Source organism: Muntiacus reevesi, chromosome 15, assembly GCF_963930625.1.
Source record: "Muntiacus reevesi chromosome 15, mMunRee1.1, whole genome shotgun sequence".
NCBI lineage: Eukaryota > Metazoa > Chordata > Mammalia > Artiodactyla > Cervidae > Muntiacus > Muntiacus reevesi.
In genome coordinates, this window is record NC_089263.1 from 19428689 (window position 1) to 19448433 (window position 19745).

General features: G+C 44.9%; 1 pseudogene; it reads right to left on the reverse strand.

The window, feature by feature from the left end:
• Positions 1-8719: 8719 nt before the first annotated feature.
• LOC136147561 (U6 spliceosomal RNA) lies at positions 8720-8820 on the reverse strand (annotated as a pseudogene).
• Between the last annotated feature and the right edge of the window lie 10925 nt (positions 8821-19745).

Here is a 19745-nt window from a genome sequence, read left to right on the forward strand (position 1 = left end):
ATGTCTCCTGTTTAATCCACCCAGTCTCTGCTATTTTGTTATGGTAGCCCAATTAGACTAAGGCAGGGGTTCAGCTGCTGCAGAGCAGCCAAAGATGCTGATTAAAATGAACAGCTCTCCTTCTGTGGAATGTCGCTCTGCTCAAAAAGAGCAGGACTGAGGGAGAATCAAAATGATGATCATAACGATGATAATTCACACCCAAGCCAAAGCCACCTGTACCATTCACAAGTGAACACACACACACACACACACACACACACACACACACACAAAACAAGCTCAGAACAATAAAACTACCCAAAACCTCACAAACTAAATCCAAACATTTTCCTTGAGAAGACAGGAAGTGGCCCAGCAATCAGGTATTACCCACTAATTTGCTGCATATATTGAGATGACTGAGTCTGCAGTCTTATAGAATGGACAGGTGAAGTGAATAATCTAAGCCCTGGCTCTTAAAGTTTAGCAGAGCCCCCTCTGCCTGCAGGTCATTGGACAATGTGAGTGTGGTAGATTAGCTATCTGAATGATTCTCCCAGTGAGAAAGTGAAAAAACTAAATGCTGAATAAAATATCGAACAAAATACCTTCTTTTTTTTTTGGCCACATGGAATGCAGGATCTTAGTTCCCCGACCAGGGGTTAAACCTGTGCCCCCTACGGTGGAAGGACAGAGTCTTAATTAACCACTGGACCACCAGGGAAGTCCTCAAAATATCTTTTAAAATGTATCACTGAATTGACAAAAAAATGAGTAACCCACAGATATCAAAACTGGGGGTAAAGGAGTCCCAAGGCCAGCTAGTACTCTGAGGCTTTCTGCTGGACCCTGGAGGCTTTGAGCTTGCACTTTGACAGTTGCTCCAGGTGAGAGATCAGAAGACAGATCTTAGAGTCCACCCAGTGATGTGGGGGAAAAAATGCATGCATATGTATGTACATAAATTCTACTGACATAAATTGATGTATGGCTCCAATTTACAAATAATAATAAAACACACAACACACCTTATTGTAAATTCTATATAGAAAATTGATCCTACAAAACACTTGCTGATTTTTGCCAAAATGTTTTATCCATAGCCAACCTATGGTTATAATTCACTGTAATTCTAACATGAATATTGGCTAACACTTATTTATGTTAAGGAGGAAGATAAAATGAAACAAGACATATGTTGGCACTTCCTTCATTAGTCAATAATGTAACCAACTTCTTTACTCAATCAGATAATAATTTTGAATACTAGAAGAGTACTTCCTCACTTTTTCTGTGCTAATCTCAACATAATGGCTGCAGACACAACATACTTTTAAGTTTGATTTAAATTATTAATATTTCATCACTTTCTTAAGGCTAGACAATTAATAAAACATTAAACCAAGTCTTCCTTTGTAGCATTTGCTGATTTTCAGGTGTAAATACTTTCACCATGGTTGATTTCAAGCTATCAATGTGATTTCACTGAAAATGAAGTTGGGAAGAGATACACAATACTATTATTAATATGTAGGATTTTCAACAGCGAATGGTTTAAATCAGGGGTTAGCAAACTTTTTCTTCAAAGTGCAAGATAATAAATATTTTAGGCTGTGTGGGCTACATAGGTCTCTGTCAAACAACATTATTTGGCTTTCTCCACAACACATGAAAACATTTTAAAAAACATTCTTAACTTGAGGACTATATTAAAACAGGCTATGCACCAGATTTGGCACACAGGCTACAGTTTGCCAACCTCAATTTCAAATAAAAGATTAGATATAGCATAAGAGAGAATTAGTGAACTAGAGAACTAGTGAATTAGACTAATTAGGCTAATTTCTCAATGGCAACAATTGAAACCTAGAGTGGCTGGAATGATATCTTTAATTTGCTAATAGAAAATAACTGCCAACCTATAATAATTCTATACCTGGTGAAATTATCTTTTAAGAAGAAAGATGAAATAAAACCATTTCAAATAAAAGCAGAGTGTGCTGCCAAAATTCTTTCACTAAAGAAAACCTAAAGAATGTACTTCAGATATCTCGGATGGAAGAACCAAGTAAAAAAAAGAAGAAATGGTAAGCAAAGATGTTAGTCAACATGTGTATAAAACTAAGCACATATTGTCCGTGTAAAAATACTAAATACTGTGAAATTTGCGTGTGTGTGAAAAGGGAAACAGGCTAAAGTATTGGGTGAGAATATCAAATAAATTAGGAGAGTGTGATTGGAATGAAAGAATTCTAAGACCCTTACCTATTTGGGAAGAATGCACAGATTCTGATTGGACTTTAGACTTCACTATGTTAGGTATGCGTTGTTTTTCAGATGGGTGGTGAGTATATTCATTCTATTATTTTTCTTTAAAATAGTTCAATTTTTAAATAAACTTTGTATGTACTAAATATTTTATAATTATAATTACAAGGATAACTTTTTTCGAGAAAGAAGGAAAAGGCAGTTGTAAAATCAGCTTAAAAATAGACTCTGCGAAGGACCCGCAGCATGGGGGTGAGCCATGCTGGGTGTCCAGCTTCAGCATCAAGGTCTGAAACTGGAGGACAGTTTAAATGCAGCCTCATTTGCTGTCCTGTCCTCTTTGGTTCTCCATAGATGGGGACAGTGTCTGCTCTACTCTCTGACCCTATAGTTTCTTATCCCATGGTCCAGGCGGGGCCATTGCATACCCACCCCCACTCCTTACTGGTTTGTCTTCCTCTGATACTTTTCACTTGTCTTCTATGATTCCCAACAGCAGGCCAACATTCTGCAAGTGTTTGTTCAAGTTCAGTGCTGTCTGGTGAACTCTGTCTCGCTTAGCCTTTTTTTTCTCCTTTAAATATTTATTTATTTGGCGGCTCCAGGTCTTAGTTGCAGCATGGGGGGGTCCTTACTGAGGCATGCAGGATCTAGTTCCCTGACCAGGGATCGAACCTGGACCCCCTGCATTGGGAACTCAGAGTCTTAGCCACTGGAACACCAAGGAAGTCCCTGCCTTCCCTCAGTCTTTGGTGGTTTCCCAGTCTTTTGTGGGAACAGGAAAGACTTAGGCAGCTCAGAGTCTCTCCACCGGTCCTGTACTCATTACACTGAATGTAACTCTGGGGTGTGCATATGGAGAATAAGGAAGACAATACATCTAGTAATTACAGTGAACATTTATTTAATCTGTAAAAGCACTCTGCATGCATTATCTCATTTAATCCTCACAGCAACTCCAGGAGCTGAGTAGTAGTAGCATTCCTAATTTACAGTTAAGGACATGAAGGCTCAAAGTGGTTCAACGAGGCCACACAGTTGGTCAGAAGAGGGCCACACAGTCCTACCGAGACGCTCCTTTGGCTCCTTAGGTGTTCCTGTCCGAGGAACTGAACACCCAGGGGAGCCACTGAAAACCCTTGAGGATCATGAGAAGTGATCCCTCATGTGTTCACAGAAAGCCTAGAGAGATGGCCTCATCCTCCAGACATTCTCAGAGTAAAAAGCCCTCTCAGAAATTAGGGCAGAGTTCTACAAACTCACTTCTCCCTCTGCTTCTTCCACTTGTGAGTAAATAGACAGTAGAGAGTCTGTGACCGAGATGATGTGCCTTCCAGCAAGTCACTTAACCTCTCTGTGCCCCATTTAAATGGAGAATACAATGACATTTACCTCATGGAGTTGTGAAATGAAATGTTAATATGTATGTGGTTCTCAGGACGGTGCTTGGTTGCTTGGCACTTAGTAAGCACTAACTGTTGGCTGTTATTACTTTACTAATATCTGCAGTCCAATCATCCAGTCACTCCACCTGAGTTTCGGTGTGGCTGGCCACCTCATTGTCTCCTCATGTGCCTGCGGAGTTAAGTTCCTGTTTCAAAGGCCAGAGGGAGGCAGGAAGGTGGGCAGACCCAGGAGGTTAGGGAAGAGATGGGGTTGGGTGAGCTGAAAAGGCAGTAAGTCATCAGGTGACGGAAATCTTCCCCTTTAGCTCACTGTGTGCAGTGAGGGCACCCCTGGGTGATGGCTGGGGCCCAGGATGTGCATGGGTCCCATTCCCACAATGGTACCAGGAGGGCTGAATCAGACAGCATTGTTTAAATATGGCGGCTACCAATCATTTGGTGAACTGATCTGAAAAATTCTATATACTGTCTCTCAATATTCTGAATTTATGACTGTGGTTTTCTTTTTCTTCTCTCTCCCACCCACCCCCCCCCACCCCGGAATCCACTGAACTTGGCCTCTGGGAAGCATGGGAATTATAGGGAATCATAGTGTGCTGGGACCAATGTGATACTATTCACTGAGCTTTGGGAGCATCTGAAAGAAGTATTAATGATAGGAGATCCTTCCTGTCAAACAGGGCCAAGGGAAAATCTACTAGGCTGGCTTGAAGAAGTTTAGCCTCATCTGATTAGTGACACTAACTCTTCCAAGCCAAGAAACAGGAAGTTAGTTGCCAAAGTAGACAGGACAACGCTCTTTTTGGAGACTTCAGCAATTGACAGCGACCCCTCACACCCCCAATGCCCTGCCACTGCAGCGCCTCTCTTGCTAATTCTTCCGCAGCACCCTGGGACTTCACATCTCATCAGGGGTGGGCGTGGGGGTTGAGGGTCGGGGATGTCTCCCAAAATGACCCAGGGTTTGGGGAAGTGGAAGACTTGGATGAAAAAGGCTCTGACTGCATCCCATGCATGCATGCTAAGTTACTTCAGTCGTGTCCGACTCTGTGACCCCATGGACTGTAGCCTGCCAGGCTCCTCTGCCCATGGGATTCTTGGGGCACGGATATTGGGGTGGGTTGCCATGTCCTCTTCCAGGGGATCTCCCTGACCCAGGGATCAAACCCAAATCTCTTATGTCTCCTCCACTGGCAGGCAGGTTCTTTACTACCAGAGCCACGAGGGAAGTCCCTGACTGCATACCAGGCAGTATTATCTCATTCCCTCTGCAGACGTAAGCCTAGAGAGATAAGACAGCAAATCACTCCGGATTCTTGGTTGCAAACAACAGGATCCACTCTGGCCAGCTTAAGCAGAAAAGGCTTTAGATACCTCTAAGAATCTCTTCTCTGATAGCTAAGCTTGTAAGAATCTGACTGCAATGCAGGAGGCTCCAGTTCAATTCCTGGGTCAGAAAGATCCACTGGAGAAAGGATAGGCTACCCACGCCAGTATTCTTGGGCTTCCCTGATGGCTCAGCTGGTAAAGAATCTGCCTGCAATGCGGGAGACCTGGGTTCAATCCCTGGGTTAGGGATACGTCTACCCGCTCCAGTATTCCGGCCTGGAGAATTCCATGGACTGTATAGTCCATGGGGTCACAAAGAGTCAGACATGACTGACTGCCTTTCACTTTCAACAATCTGTGAAGGCATGAGGCTAGGTTTGGCAGCTGTGAGAAGGCAGAGCTGCTGTAAGGAGATACCATTGCTACCTTGACTGAGTGTGGGCCAGGGGCAACCCCTGGCAGGACTGATGCTGGGCTCACACTCTGCTGCTGCCACCTCTGGAAGCAGAAGCAGGACACGTCCAGACCACCCACGCCAAACTGGGTGGGGCTCAATTCCCAAACAGGCAGGCTCTGAGGCTGCATCTGATTGGTGGACACCAGGGCACATGTGTGGGCCCTAGCTGCAAAGGAAGCTGGGAAAGTGCGAGTGGGGTTTCTACTTCAGTGGAGGTGCAGAGTGAAAGGGGGGTGGGCTTCCTAAACATAAGAAGAGTGTTTGGGGGTGCAGGAAGAATGACGAACTTTCACATGTAATCAGGAACTTTAAAAAGCACAAGACTAACAATCCTTCAGAGGTAACCATACTGCTTTGAGAGAGATCTTTGAGCTCTGACATGCTACGTGGGTGTGAACCCACCCTACACGCCCTCAAATTCTTGCTCTGCCCCAGGAGTCCACAGCATAAGGGTGGATGCCCCTCCTCACCCGGGGCCTTCTTCCCTATGTATCTCAGGAGCAATGGTTTAATCCTTGCTGCTTTTATGGTTGGTTGGGCCTTTTTAGGCAAACTCAAATGCCTTCAAGGGCCAGGCAGGTAAACAAACATATGAAGTGAGCAGTGGGAAGGGCAGGGAGCCGGCAGGAGAGGAACTGAAAGAATGGCCACTGCCTTGTTCAGTTGAATTTCATTCACTCTGCCAACCAGACTCCAATAGAAGACTAAAGAGTTGAATTTGGTTGTTCTGGGTCTTAAGTATCTTTAATCTAGAAGAAACAATGGGCTGCTTGTTTTGTTGTTTTTGTGTGTTTCTACTGACAATGATTTGAAGAAGCCATACCAGTGTCTTGTTGACTGTCTAAATATACGTGCTGTTTCTTTGTGATGTCACTCTGTTTCCTTAATCCTTGCATATTCTGAAAACTGAAAGTTTAGAGCTAAAGGCTTGAGTAAATTTGGCAAGAATATATCCAGGTGATGCTGACTCTGCCTAATTCATCATCTCAGAAAGCAGGGGACAATGTCCTACTAGTAGTGATGAAATGGAATAAGACCTTATGGTCCTTGCCACCACCCCAACCCCGGCCCCAACCATGACCTCTGTCTGCCTTTTGTCTGTGAATAACTTTAGTCAAAGAATAAGTTTAATCAGAGCAATGAGACATGTGGATACAAAGGAAAACAGTCAAAGGAGACTAAATAATAGTAATGTAGTCATTAAGCATAGTCAAGCCCTTTTGTTCTTTCTCAAGGGCTTACAGATAATATTCTGAGCCATAGCCTGCAAGCTGTCTTATAAACACTAAAACACCAGGTGGAAAAAGTTAATGACATGATGACCAGACTGTACCCACGACTTGAGCTGCCACAATTCTGAAAATTGGCTTCAAAGAAATGGAAACAAACGAACCCTAGAACTGAAGATTAACTGTAGCTAAAACAATCAAGATGACGCTGGTCAGATCATTGATGACCAGTTTGAAGATGACTGTCAGGGCTGACTGCTGTTTCTGTATGCACTCCCCTCCTTCTGTCTCTAAAAGCTCTCGCCCCTCTGGTTGCCATCTTATGTGGGGGAATCGGCCTTTGGACAGATGTCTGCCCTCCCAAGTTGGTGGCATCGGAGATAAAGCAAACTTTCTTTTCCACCAACTTGGCCTGTTTATTGGCTTTCAAGCGGCGAGCAGGCAGCCCCACACACTCTTTCAGTAACAGTGATGTTAGATGAAGGACTAGGTTTAGAAGGCCCCTGCCATTGTAACTTTATATTTTCTTCCTTAGAAAAATCATTTCCCCAAGAAAGCTTTTACCTAATGATTTTAGCATCCATTGACTCTCCTTTCCTGAATTAATTATTTCAGTAGGGATTGCAAGAGGATGTTTTTCTAATGCTACAATTTCTTTGATATTTATTAGCTGGCATTCCTGGTAGCTCAGCTGGTAAAGAATCTGCCTGCAATGCAGGAAACCCCGGTTCAATTCCTGGGTTGGGACGATCCCTTGGAGAATGGATAGGCTACCCACTCCAGTATTTTTGGGCTTTCCCAGTGGCTCAGTGAGTAAGGAATCCACGTGAAATGTGGGAGATTGGGGTTCAATTCCTGGGTTGGGAAGATCCCCTGAAGGAGGGCATGGCAACCTACTCCAATTTTCTTGCCTGGAGAATCCCCACGGACAGAGGAGCCTGGCAGGTTGCAGTCCATGGGGTCACAAAGAGTCTGAAATGACTGAGTGACTAAGCACACAGCACATTCTTCTGTAAATAAGAATTTTCTTAATCAACTTGAACTATTTGGTTATCCTGAAACAGGAACTACTGGTTCCTACTAGACTGCATTGTCAGGAACCACATCACAGGCTTCCAAGAGATTATCTCTGAGTGATTATTTCAATTGATTCAATTTGCTTATCTAAATCTTCTATGATAAGCAAATATCACTTTTTAATAAGAAATAATATTTAAGGAAAGAAATCAGGATAAATACACAAGGACACTGAAAAAGCTAGCCATACTAGGTAAGAAAATAAGAACTGGACTGACTCAGGACCATGCCTTTAAAGTCAGAACCACTTAAGACAGGAGGATACCAGGCCTGTAGATACTTGCAAAGATATTACACATCTATTCATCAGCCCTGATTCTCGCAGTATTCACTGTCATCCTCATCATTCACAGTTACCACACTAATCATAGGGTGGGGATGGGCAGGATGGGGTGACCAGGAAGGATGCCATAGGTACTTAGTTGAGAGAGTCAAGTCATCTTTGTCTTTGAGAGCCTTTAGATCATCTGGTCCCATCCAAGAAGAGGGCCTTTCCCAGCTATTGCTACCCCACTCTAACCCCTGCCAGTTCTGGCAAGAACTACCCAGGATGATGCCATTGTTCCTAGGTCAACTGAGCAGCCACCCAATCTAGTAGTAAAGTCAGCAGGCCAGGGGTCAGGATGGTGCCCCAGTGACTTGTGGTTTTCAGCATGTAAGTCTTGCACATCATTTGTTAAATTTACCCTTAAGTAATTTCTGTTTTGTTGTTGCTGTAAATTGGATTGCTTTTTCAATTATCTACTGTTAAAAAATATGGAGGGGTTTCCCTGCTGGCTCAGCGGTAAAGAATCTGCCTGCCAATGCCGGAGAAGCAGGTTTGATCCCTGGGTCAGGAATATCCCCTGGAGTAGGTAATGGCAACTCACTCCATTATTCTTGCCTGAAAAGTCCCATGGACAGAAGAGCCTGGCAGGTTACAGCCCATGGGGTTGCAAAGAGTTGGACACAACTGAGTGACGAAAACAACAAAAAATATGGACTGCTTCACAAATTTGCATGTCATCCTTGAACAAGGAAGAGGATAATCTTCTGTATTATTATAGTTTTGGTATTGAGTAAGTGAGTGAGTGAAGTTGTTTAGTCATGTCCAACTATTTGCAACCCCATGTACTGTAGCCTACAAGGCTCCTCCATCCATGAAATTTTCCAGGCAATAGTACTAGAGTGCGTTGCCATTTCCTTCTCCAGGGGATCTTCCCCACCCAGGGATTGAACCCAGGTCTCCTGCATTGCAGGCTGACGCTTTACCATCTGAGCCTCCAGGGAAGCCCATGTTTTGGTATTAGGCTGGCCAAAAAGTCATTTCTGTAACATCTTATGGAAAAACCTGAATGACCATTTGGCCAAACCAATATATGGGCTGCCAAAGTGATGTTATATGTGTTTTAAGTAAAAACATAGTAAGATCCACTCTTGTGAATTTTTAAGTAAAAATATACTCCAGGCAGGTAAATCCTGTCTTTTCTGAGGCTTCCTGTGCTCCTAGGACACTGCAACAGACCGCTATCTGGGGCGTACAGGTTTTCTGCTCAGAGAGTGTACCTCCTGCTGCATCATTATCTGGCTCTTTCAGCTTAAACGCAGCCTATGTTCCCCACTGCAAACTTCACACACTCACACCAGCTGAGATTCTGTAAAATGGTTCAGCAGTCCTCAAGCAGGCTATAGAAATGCCAGGGCCTGGCTCACTGGCTCAGCTCTCACATTCACCCCCAAATATTACTGGAGAGGAGACAGACAATCCCATCTCAAGGATCTAAGGACAGCCAGAAAGGGTGAGAAGGGAGGCACCTCTGTCAGGCTTTTAAGAGTCCATTTCTAGGGACTTACCTGGCAGTCCACTGGTTAAGAATCTTCCTGCCAATGCAGGGACGTGGGTTCGATAACTGAACTGGGAAGATCACGCAGGCCGTGGGGCAACTAAGCCCATGCGTCACAACTACTGAGCCCACGTGCCCTGGAACCCGTGCTCCCCTACAAGAGAAGCCTGCGCACAACTAGAGAGGAGCCTCTGATCTTGGCAAATAGAGAGAGCCTGTGCGCAGCAACAAAGACCCAACACAGTCAAAACTAAATAAATATCCAAATAAATAAAAATTAAGGGAAAACAAAAAGAATCCCTTTCTAAACTCAGGGGCAGGTCATTTTGAGCCTTGTGGGGAAGACAATGCCTTCCCTGGGACCTGCAGGTGCTTCTGGAAACCTCTCTTAACCTCAGATGAGATTGGTGCTTTCTGATCTGATGTTCTTTCTAAACTAAACACAGCTTCACCTCCTCTTGTTGTTGCTTAACTGTAGTAAGGGCTTCCCTGGGGGCTCAGATGGTAAAGAATATGCCTGCAGTGCAGGAGACCTGGGTTGGATCCCCTGGAGAAAGGAATGGCTACCCACTCCAGTATTCTTGCCTGGAGTAAAATACACACAACATAAAATCTACTATTTTAACCATTTAAAAGGACAGTTCAGTAGTATTAAGTACATTCACTTGGTTGTATAACCATCACCACCATCCATCCCTGGAACGATTTCATCATCCCAAATCAGTTTCCTCTTATTAAAATATTTTTAATCTGATCTTAGGCTTTACCTATTTGAATATTTACTTATTTAAGAGTGAATTAGAGGCTTCCTTGGAGTCTTCCAGTGGTTAAGACTCCACACTTCCAATGCAGGGGGAACAGGTTTGATCCCTCGTTGGGGAACTAAGATCCCATATTTAAAAAGAAGAAGAAGAATGAATTAAAAGCAGGCTCCCCAGCCCTTCACTCAAAAATGACCTGGCAGCCCCGAGATGAAGGTGTGATAGAAATCTCTCCCCTTGTGGCTGCGATTAGCTGGTTCAGGCCTCGCTGGCTTAGCCCAGCTTGGGGCTGTGAAACTGCAGGTCTACTCTAAGCAGAAGGGTGGGTGGATCCCTAAGGGGACAGGCCTCTTGATTAGCTCCAGCCCTTCCCTCTGCTCTGGCCATGGCTCCATCAGAGAGGCTGCAGTCCTGCCCACCCCGTAAATTGTCTGGGGTTTGCGTTGCCTCTACCTTTCCACCCCAGACCTCACGGCTTCCCTGAGCCTCTGCAAGGCTCTCTAAGAGTTGTTGGTTAGTCACTAAGTCGTGTCTGACTCTTTTGACACCCCACAGTCTGTAGCCCGCCAGGCTCCTCTGTCCATGGGATTTCCCAGGCAAGAATACTGGAGTGGGTTGTGATTTTCTGCTCCAGGCAGTCTTCCTGACCCAGGGTTTGAACCTACGTCTTCTGCATTGGCAGGTGGATTTTTACCACTGAGCCACCTGGGAAGCCCCCCTCCAAGAGCAGGGAGAGGAACATGTGCTCCTTCCTTGGAAGCCAGGCTATCCCGCCTTGGGCGACCCTGGGGCTGATGGCTGGTCGTCAGGGTGAAGCCTGCCAGTCTTTGAGCAGCGTGACTGGCTTCCAAGAAGGAGCTCGATCTTAGAAGGAGTTTCCACTTTGCTCAGTGGTTCCAGAGGCCCCTCATTCGCTTTAGTCCCATCTCTTGACAGCACTTCCCTGAGGTGCCTGGGCTGCCTTCCCCGGGGACCTTCCTTTTGTCCTTGGGTTCTCACGAAAGTGAATGACCCAGTGTTCCAGGCCATTTCCATAGGACTTGAGGAGAAGGGTTTCTGGGCTCTGTGCGGTCCTGATAAGGCAGGCCTGGACAGGGTTCACCAGTTTCAGTCACGGCTTGGCTCACTTTGCCAGAAAAGGGAGGGCTGGTCCCACAGGGTGCTGGGGTTATACCGACCCTCAGACAGAGTTTGCCCAGGGACCATGGCTGGGTAGGAGTGGGGGTGGGGGTAGAGCAAAGCGGTAGGGGTCCCAGGCCTCAGGTCGGCTGGGGTCAGAAAGGATGGGACAGAGGTGGGGGCAAGCCCCACCCAGCCTTGTTGTTCAGTCTGTAAGTTGTGACTTATAGACGCTGCGGCTCCATGGACTGCAGCACACCAGGCTCCTCTGTCCTTCGCCGTCTCCCAGAGTTCGCTCAAGCTCACGTTCATTGAGTCGATGATGCCATCCAGCCATCTCATCTTCTGTCGCCCCCTTCTCCTCCAGCCCTCCATCTTTCCCAGCATCAGGGCCTTTCTTTCCCACCCAGTCTTACCCCTCCACTTCTGCACCCCACACCGCCCTCCTCCATGTCTCTGAACTGCAGCACTGCCCCTCCAATAAGTGGAGGAGGGACCAGTCAATCAGTTGTGTGCTGTCCAGAAACTTATTTAAGCTTTCTAAGCTATATTAAAAAAAGGGGGGGAGGGCAGATTCTAGAAAACACTTACCCAGAGGATTTTTGGAAGGTTAAATAGGAAGCTCCTTGTATAATGCCAGACACTCAGAGAGTGTGCAATACACATCACTTTCTCTCTGCTTTCTTCTCTGTAACAGTCTCGTGCCCATTGTTTTGCTTTATCAGGGAAGCTAGGCAAGCTGGCAGTTCACGGCAGGAGTGGGGAAGCCACTGTTTTCTCTTTGTGCCCGGAAATACTGCTACCGCTGGATGGCTTCCCCCATCAGGTAACACTGGAGTATCGAGACCCCGGGCAGAATGGATGGATGGACAAATGCTTCTGTGAAGGAGAAACAATGTCCCCAAAGACCTGCCCTTTACCCAGACCCACCAAGGACACCTATTATTCACGTCACTGCCAGTAAAAATTTCCAACCTGCAACCTCAATCCAGTTCAGTTAGAATCTGTGGGTGTGTGGCCAGCTTTGGGTATTGTTAAAAGTCCCCAGGTGCTTCTAATGTGTAACCAGGGTTAAGAACTACTGGTCTAGTCCAACCTCCCCATTGTAGAGATAAAAACACACACGGGGGAGAAAAAAGTAATCTCAGCAAAGTTAAAAGTAATAAAATATTTAAAGGGACAGGCAGAATTTAATATAAAGTAGGACCCCCAAAATCCAGTGCATTCGTGCTCAGTCCAGTCTGACTCTTTGCGACCCCATGAACTGTATGCAGCCCATCAGGCTCCTCTATCCACAGAATCTTCCAGGCAAGAATACTGGAGTGGGTTGCCATTTCCTCCTCCAGGGAATCTTCCTTACCCCGGGACTGAACCCTCATCTCTTGCAGCGAGTTTTTTTCTTTTTTTCACCACTAGTGCCACTTGGGAAGCCCACCCCAAAGAGGGAACCAAATATTATTTCATTATTTCTATTATTACTCTAGATAGAGCTGGCATCAGGGACAAATGACTTGCAAAATCACACAGGCCCTCATGCCTTGAAGGGTCCTGTGTTGGTTTAAAGCTCTGTTGTTGCTGTTTTGAATTTTTAAAGTTTTTTTTAATAAAGGGGTCCCACATTTTTGCACTTTGCACTGACCCTGGCCCAAGATCATACAGCTCTTAAAAGCAGAGTGGATTATCACCTCATTAAAAAAAGAGGAAAAACACGCTTAAAGCAAAGAGACTTGTTGGTGTGGGGCTGGTCTGGGTCTACTCCCCAGAGAGGTTCCTTCTCTTGTTCATTCCATCACAGGGAGGAGGCTGGCCTTGCCTCTCCTGGAGGAAGTAGGGTAAGAGCTTCAGAACTTCCTCTTACTAGCTATAAGAGGCCCTCTGAGCCTCACTTTTCTTCATCTACAAAAGGGAGGGAATAATGCCTGTGAAACATTGTGAAGTGTGTTCCTCTAGATGCTGGAATGTGAGGTGTGTCCCTCTAGATGCATGGCTGTCTCTCAGTTCAGTTGCTCAGTCGTGTACGACTTTTTGGGACCCCATGGACTGCAGGACGCCAGGCTTCCCTGTCCATCAGCAATTCCTGGAGCTTACTCAAACTCATGTTCATCAAGTCAGTGATGCCATCCAACCATCTTATCCTCTGTCATCCCCTTCTCCTGCCTTCAATCATTCCCAGCATCAGGGGCTTTTCCAACAAGTCAGTTCTTCAAATCAGGTGGCCAAAGTATTGGAGCTTCAGTTTCAACATCAGTCCTTCCAATGAACACCCAGGACTGATCTCCTTTAGGATGGACTGGTTGGATCTCCTTGCAGTCCAAGGGACTCTGAAGACTCTTCTCCAACACCATAGTTCAAAAGCATCTTCAGTGCTCAGCTTTCTTTATAGTCCAACTCTCACATCCATACATGACTACTGGAAAAACTATAGGTTTGACTAGTCGAACCTTTGTCGGCAAAGTAATGTCTCTGTTTTAATATGCTGTCTAGGTTGGGCATAGCTTTTCTTCCAAGAGCAAGTATCTTTTAATTCCATGGCTGCAGTCACCATCTGCAGTGATTTTGGAGCCCAAGAAAATAAATCTGTCTCTGTTTCCATTGTTTCCCCATCTATTTGCCATGAAGTGATGGGACCAGATGCCACGATCTTAGATTTTTGAATGTTGAGTTTTAAGCTAGCTTTTTCACTCTCCTTTTTCACTTTCATCAAGAGGCTCTTTAGTTCCTTTTCATTTTCTGTCAACTCTAGATGCTGGAAATATATAACTCCCTACCATGTGCTCCAAGTGCAGCCTTGTCAGGTTCTTTTCTTTCCCGCTGCAAAGCTCAAGCACATTAAGTCCCAGACTCCAGCTTTTCTCACACAAACTAAGACGGAAGCAATTGTGGGGAAAGTTTTCATTCTGGAGCAGGGTGTGTAGGCTTCAGAGCCCTTAATGAAGTGTTGCTGCTACTGCCCTCTGGTGGTAACATATCTGTATCTGCACAAATTCATAACATCCTTCGGGGAAATACAAAGATGCTTGATAACAAAAAAAATGATGTTGATGTTTGGTAGAAACCAACACAATACTATAAAGCAATAGTCCATTAAAAATAAATACATTAAAAAAATAAAAGGGAATAGCAGAGGAAAAAAATAACTGATTGCTACTCTTCCAGACACTAGGGATACAAAAACAAATAAAACACAGTTCTTGCCTTCACAGTTTAGATGTGAAACAAACTCTGAAAGAGATAGCTTAAATACAGTACAACAGGGCTTCCCTGTGGCTCAGTGGTAAAGAATCTGCCTGCGATGTGGGAGGCCTGGAGTCAATCCCTGGGTGGGGACATTCCCCTGAAGAAGGGAACGGCAAGCCACTTCAGTCTTCTTGCCTGGAGAATTCCATGGATAGAGGACCCCAGCTGGCTACAGTTCATGGGGTCAAAAGGAGTCAGACACAACTGATCAACTAACACTTTCACTTTTCAAATACAGTGCAATGTGATGTTTTAATAAAAACAATGACTCCTGACTTCTGGTTCCAGACAAAATGGAGTAGACATATTTATTCCTAGTCTTCTGACTAGCAAAAGCTAAAGTTTCCCTGGACGTTCTACATAAACAAACATAAGAATATCCTGACTTTGCAAGAAGAGGCAGACCGGTCAGACCTCTTGAGACCCAAGAAATGACATAGTGGTGTGTACTCTGGATTTCTTTTATGCCTTTCATATCCAACTAGGTGCTGGAGAAGTGGTAACCTAATACACCAAAGGATGCAGGCAAAAAAACCCCAACAAAACAACAGCAACAAAACCTGCTCTCTCTAGTCAAAAGAAGAGGAAAGGGGCAGACTAGTAAGACAGAAAACTTTTAGGCAATAATAAATCACTTCCGTCTGGCCAGAATTTAAAAAAAACCCAAAGCAATGGCTCAGCCCCGTAAGAAAAGGCTGAGTGGGAGTCTCCAATTCCAGACTCAGACATCATGAGGTGGCCCCCTCCCTGGTCAGGGTGGCATCAGATTAGGCCAAGTGGGGAGCTGGAATTTTTTTTTAAGGGTATGAGAGGATGTTTCTTTATTTACTTAGGGCTGTGCTGGGTCTTTGCTGCTGCATGCAGGCTTTCTTGAGTTGCAGCAAGTGGGGGCTACGCTGTATTTGTGATGCACAGGCTTCCCACTGTGGGGCACTCTCTAAATATGTGGGCTTCTCTTGCTGCCACATTGCCTTACTATAGAGAGAGGTTGTCTCCTTCCACTCTAGGTCGATATTCAATGCATGTATTAAATTCTTCCTGCTTTAAATACCTAGAATGGTTTCTGAGTCCTACACTGACTGAACCCTCATCCCTTCTTTTTCCAGGCTTTCCAGGTAACCTTCATCACCTGGATTTTAACCCCTTACAGCTTCGTATTTCCCCTAGGACCCCATCTCCCACCCTTCCTTGACCCCCTATAGTGTTTGCTGGAATGGCAGTGTACTGTGAACAAACTTAACTATGTCCTCAGATCTTCACCTTCCTGCTCTCTTGGAAACCTAGCTAACGCCTGCTGATATTACTTCCAATGTAGTTTCCCCAAGTATGGGCCGTTTTCCCTCTCACATCACTCATTCCACCTGGCCTGCAGGTAGGGGGAAGCTGTCCTTCTTTGCCCTTCTCCATAAAACCCCAGCCTTTCTGACATTAAACCATACCCTATCTCCTTGTCACAGTCATCTGTAGATCCTTACCTCATTCACTAAACATTTGGGCCACAGGCTCACTGTCTCTCTCTACCACTGCCCCTGTCATCATTCTTAGTAACTTCAGCATCTGTGAAAATGATCCATCCAACATAGACCTCTCAGTCGGTCTTCCCAAGTTCCCCAGGCTCCCTCGCAGGTAGAGGTAGTGCTATGTGACCCACTGAGATTGAAATCAAAATCTGATGGTGGGATGGATTCTGTGAAAGCTTTGCTTTCTTGCCTTGGGATCTGCTCTCTTCTTCCGACCTTGAATACAAATGGGGTATAATGGCCAACCCAATAAAAGAGTAGAAGACAGGGAGAGAAAGAGAAACAAATATTAAATAAAGAAACTTTAAGGGAGATTGTTGAATGCAGCGGGGAGAAGAAATGCAGAATAGCCAAATCCCTGTCATTGTTTTAAGTGAAGACCTAGCCAATCAACTTTACTCTTAAAAGTATTCTATAATAAGTCCCTCCTTATGAAGCTGATATTTCAATCTAGGTTTGCAAGCATTGTACCCTGGGAACCTGCTTTTTGGAATCTGAATTTGATCCCATTTGCGATTCTGCTGTGTATAAAATCAAGGAGGAGGCTCTTCAATTGCTCTGAGCTTCAGTTTCCTCTATTTGTCAAAGCAAGAGTCTAATAATAACTCTTCAGAAGTTAGCTTGGTGAATAGGGAGCAAAATCCTGTCCCACGACCTTTGCACCTGCTTTTCCCTCTTCCTGAAATCCTCTGCTCCCAGATGTTCACAGGGCCTCTCTCCCTTTGTGTCCAAGGGGCCTCCCTGACTGCCCTATTTGAAACTGCATACTCCTACCTACTCTATGTTACTTTTTCCACCTAATTCTACTCCAAAGCTTTTATCATCACCTAACATGTATGTTCCACTGCCTTTTCTAAAACCAGCTTGAACATCTGGAAGTTCACGGTTCACATATTGCTGAAGGCTGGCTTGGAGAATTTTGAGCATTACTTTGCTAGCATGTGAGATGAGTACAATTGTGCGGTCGTTTGAGCATTCTTTGGCATTGCCTTTCTTTGGGATTGGAATGAAAACTGACCTTTCCCAGTCCTGTGACCACTGCTGAGTTTTCCAAATTTGCTGGCATATTGAGTGCAGCACTTTCACAGCATCATCTTTTAGGATTTGAAACAGCTCAACTGGAATTCCATCACCTCCACTACCTTTGTTCATAATGATGCTTTCTAAGGCCCACTTGACTTCACATTCCAGGATGTTTGGCTCTAGGTGAGTGATCACACCATGGTGATTATCTGGGTCGTGAAGATCTTTTTTGTACAGTCCTTCTGTGTATTCTTGCCACCTCTTCTTAATATCTTCTGCTTCTGTTAAGTCCATACCATTTCTATCCTTTATCGAACCCATCTTTGCATGAAATGTTCCCTTGGTACCTCTAATTTTCTTGAAGAGATCTCTAGTCTTTCCCATTCTGCTGTTTTCCTCTATTTCTTTGTATTGATCACTGAGGAAGGCTTTCTTATCTCTCCTTGATTCTTTGGAACTCTGCGTTCAAATGGGAATACCTTTCCTTTTCTCCTTTGCTTTTCACTTCTCTTCTTTTCACAACTATTTATAAGGCTTCCTCAGACAACCATTTTGCCTTTTTGCATTTCTTTTCCATGGGGGTGGTCTTGATCCTTGTCTCCTGTACAATGTCACGAACTTCCATCCATATTTCATCAGGCTCTCTGTCTATCAGATCTAGTCCCTTCAATCTATTTCTCACTTCCACTGTATAGTCATAAGGGATTTGATTTAGGTCATACCTGAATGGTCTAGTGGTTTTCCCTACTTTCTTCAATTTAAGTCTGAATTTGGCAATAAGGAGTTCATGATCTGAGCCACAGTCAGCTCCTGGTCTTGTTTTTGCTGACTGTATAGAATTTCTCCATCTTTGGATGCAAAGAATATAATGAATCTGGTTTTGGTGTTGACCATCTGGTGATGTCCATGTGTAGTCTTCTCTTGTGTTGTTGGGAGAGGGTGTTTGCTATGACCAGTGCATTCTCTTGGCAAAGCCCTATTAGCCTTTGCCCTGCTTCATTCTGTACTCCAAGGCCAAATTTGCCTGTTACTCCAGGTGTATCTTGATCAAATTGCCAACATCCGCTGGATCATTGAAAAAGCAAAATAGTTCCAAAAAAACATCTATTTCTGCTTTATTGACAATGCCAAAGCCTTTGACTGTGTGGATCACAATAAACTGGAAAATTCTGAAAGAGATGGGAATACCAGACCACCTGACCTGCCTCTTGAGAAACCTCAAGATATGCAGGTCAGGAAGCAACAGTTAGAACTGGACATGGAACAACAGACTGGTTCCAAATAGGAAAACAAGTACATCAAGGCTGTATATTGTCACCCAGCTTATTTAACTTATATGCAGAGTACATCGTGAGAAACGCTGGGCTGGAAAAAGCACAAGCTGGAATCAAGATTGCCAAGAGAAATATCAATAACCTCAGATATGCAGATGACACCACCCTTATGGCAGAAAGTGAAGAGGAACTAAAAAGCCTCTTGATGAAAGTGAAAGGGGAGAGTGAAAAAGTTGGCTTAAAGCTCAACATTCAGAAAACTAAGATCATGGCATCTGGTCCCACCACTTCATGGGAAATAGATGGGGAGACAGTGGAAACAGTGTCAGACTTTATTTTTTGGGGCTCCAAAATCACTGCGGATGGTGATTGCAGCCATGAAATTAAAAGACGCTTACTCCTTGGAAGGAAAGTTATGACCAACCTAGATAGCATATTAAAAAGCAGAGACATTACTTTGCCAACAAAGGTCCGTCTGGTCAAGGCTATGGTTTTTCCAGTGGTCATGTATGGATGTGAGAGTTGGACTGTGAAGAAAGCTGAGCACCGAAAAATTTATGCCTTTGAACTGTGGTGTTGGAGAAGACTCTTGAGAGTCCCTTGGACTGCAAGGAAATCCAACCAGTCCATCCTAGGGGGATCAGTCCTGGGTGTTCATTGGAAGGACTGATGCTGAAGCTGAAACTCCAATACTTTGGCCACCTCATGCAACGAGTGAACTCACTGGAAAAGACCCTGATCCTGGGAGGGATTGGGGGCAGGAGGAGAAGGGGACGACAGAGGATGAGATGGCTGGATGGCATCACCGACTCGATGGACATGAGTTTGAGTAAACTCCGGGAGTTGATGATGGACAGGGAGGCCTGGCATGCTGCGATTCATGGGGTCGCAGAGTCAGACAGGACTGAGCGACTGAACTCAACTGAACATAGATGTTACTTCCTTCTTTGCCTCCCCCTACTGGAATGTAGGGGGATAGCTGGATCGTATCACCGACTTTTGAGGTTGAGTAAACTCCCGAAGTTGGTGACAGACAGGGAGGCCTGGCATGCTGCAGTTCACGGGGTCACAGAGAGTCGGACACGACGGAGCGACTGAACTGAACTGAACTGAACTGGAACGTACGCAGAAGGCAATGGCACCCCACTCCAGTACTCTTGCCTGGAAAATCCCATGGACGGAGGAGCCTTGTAGGTTGCAGTCCATGGGGTTGCTAAGAGTCAGACACGACTAAGCGACT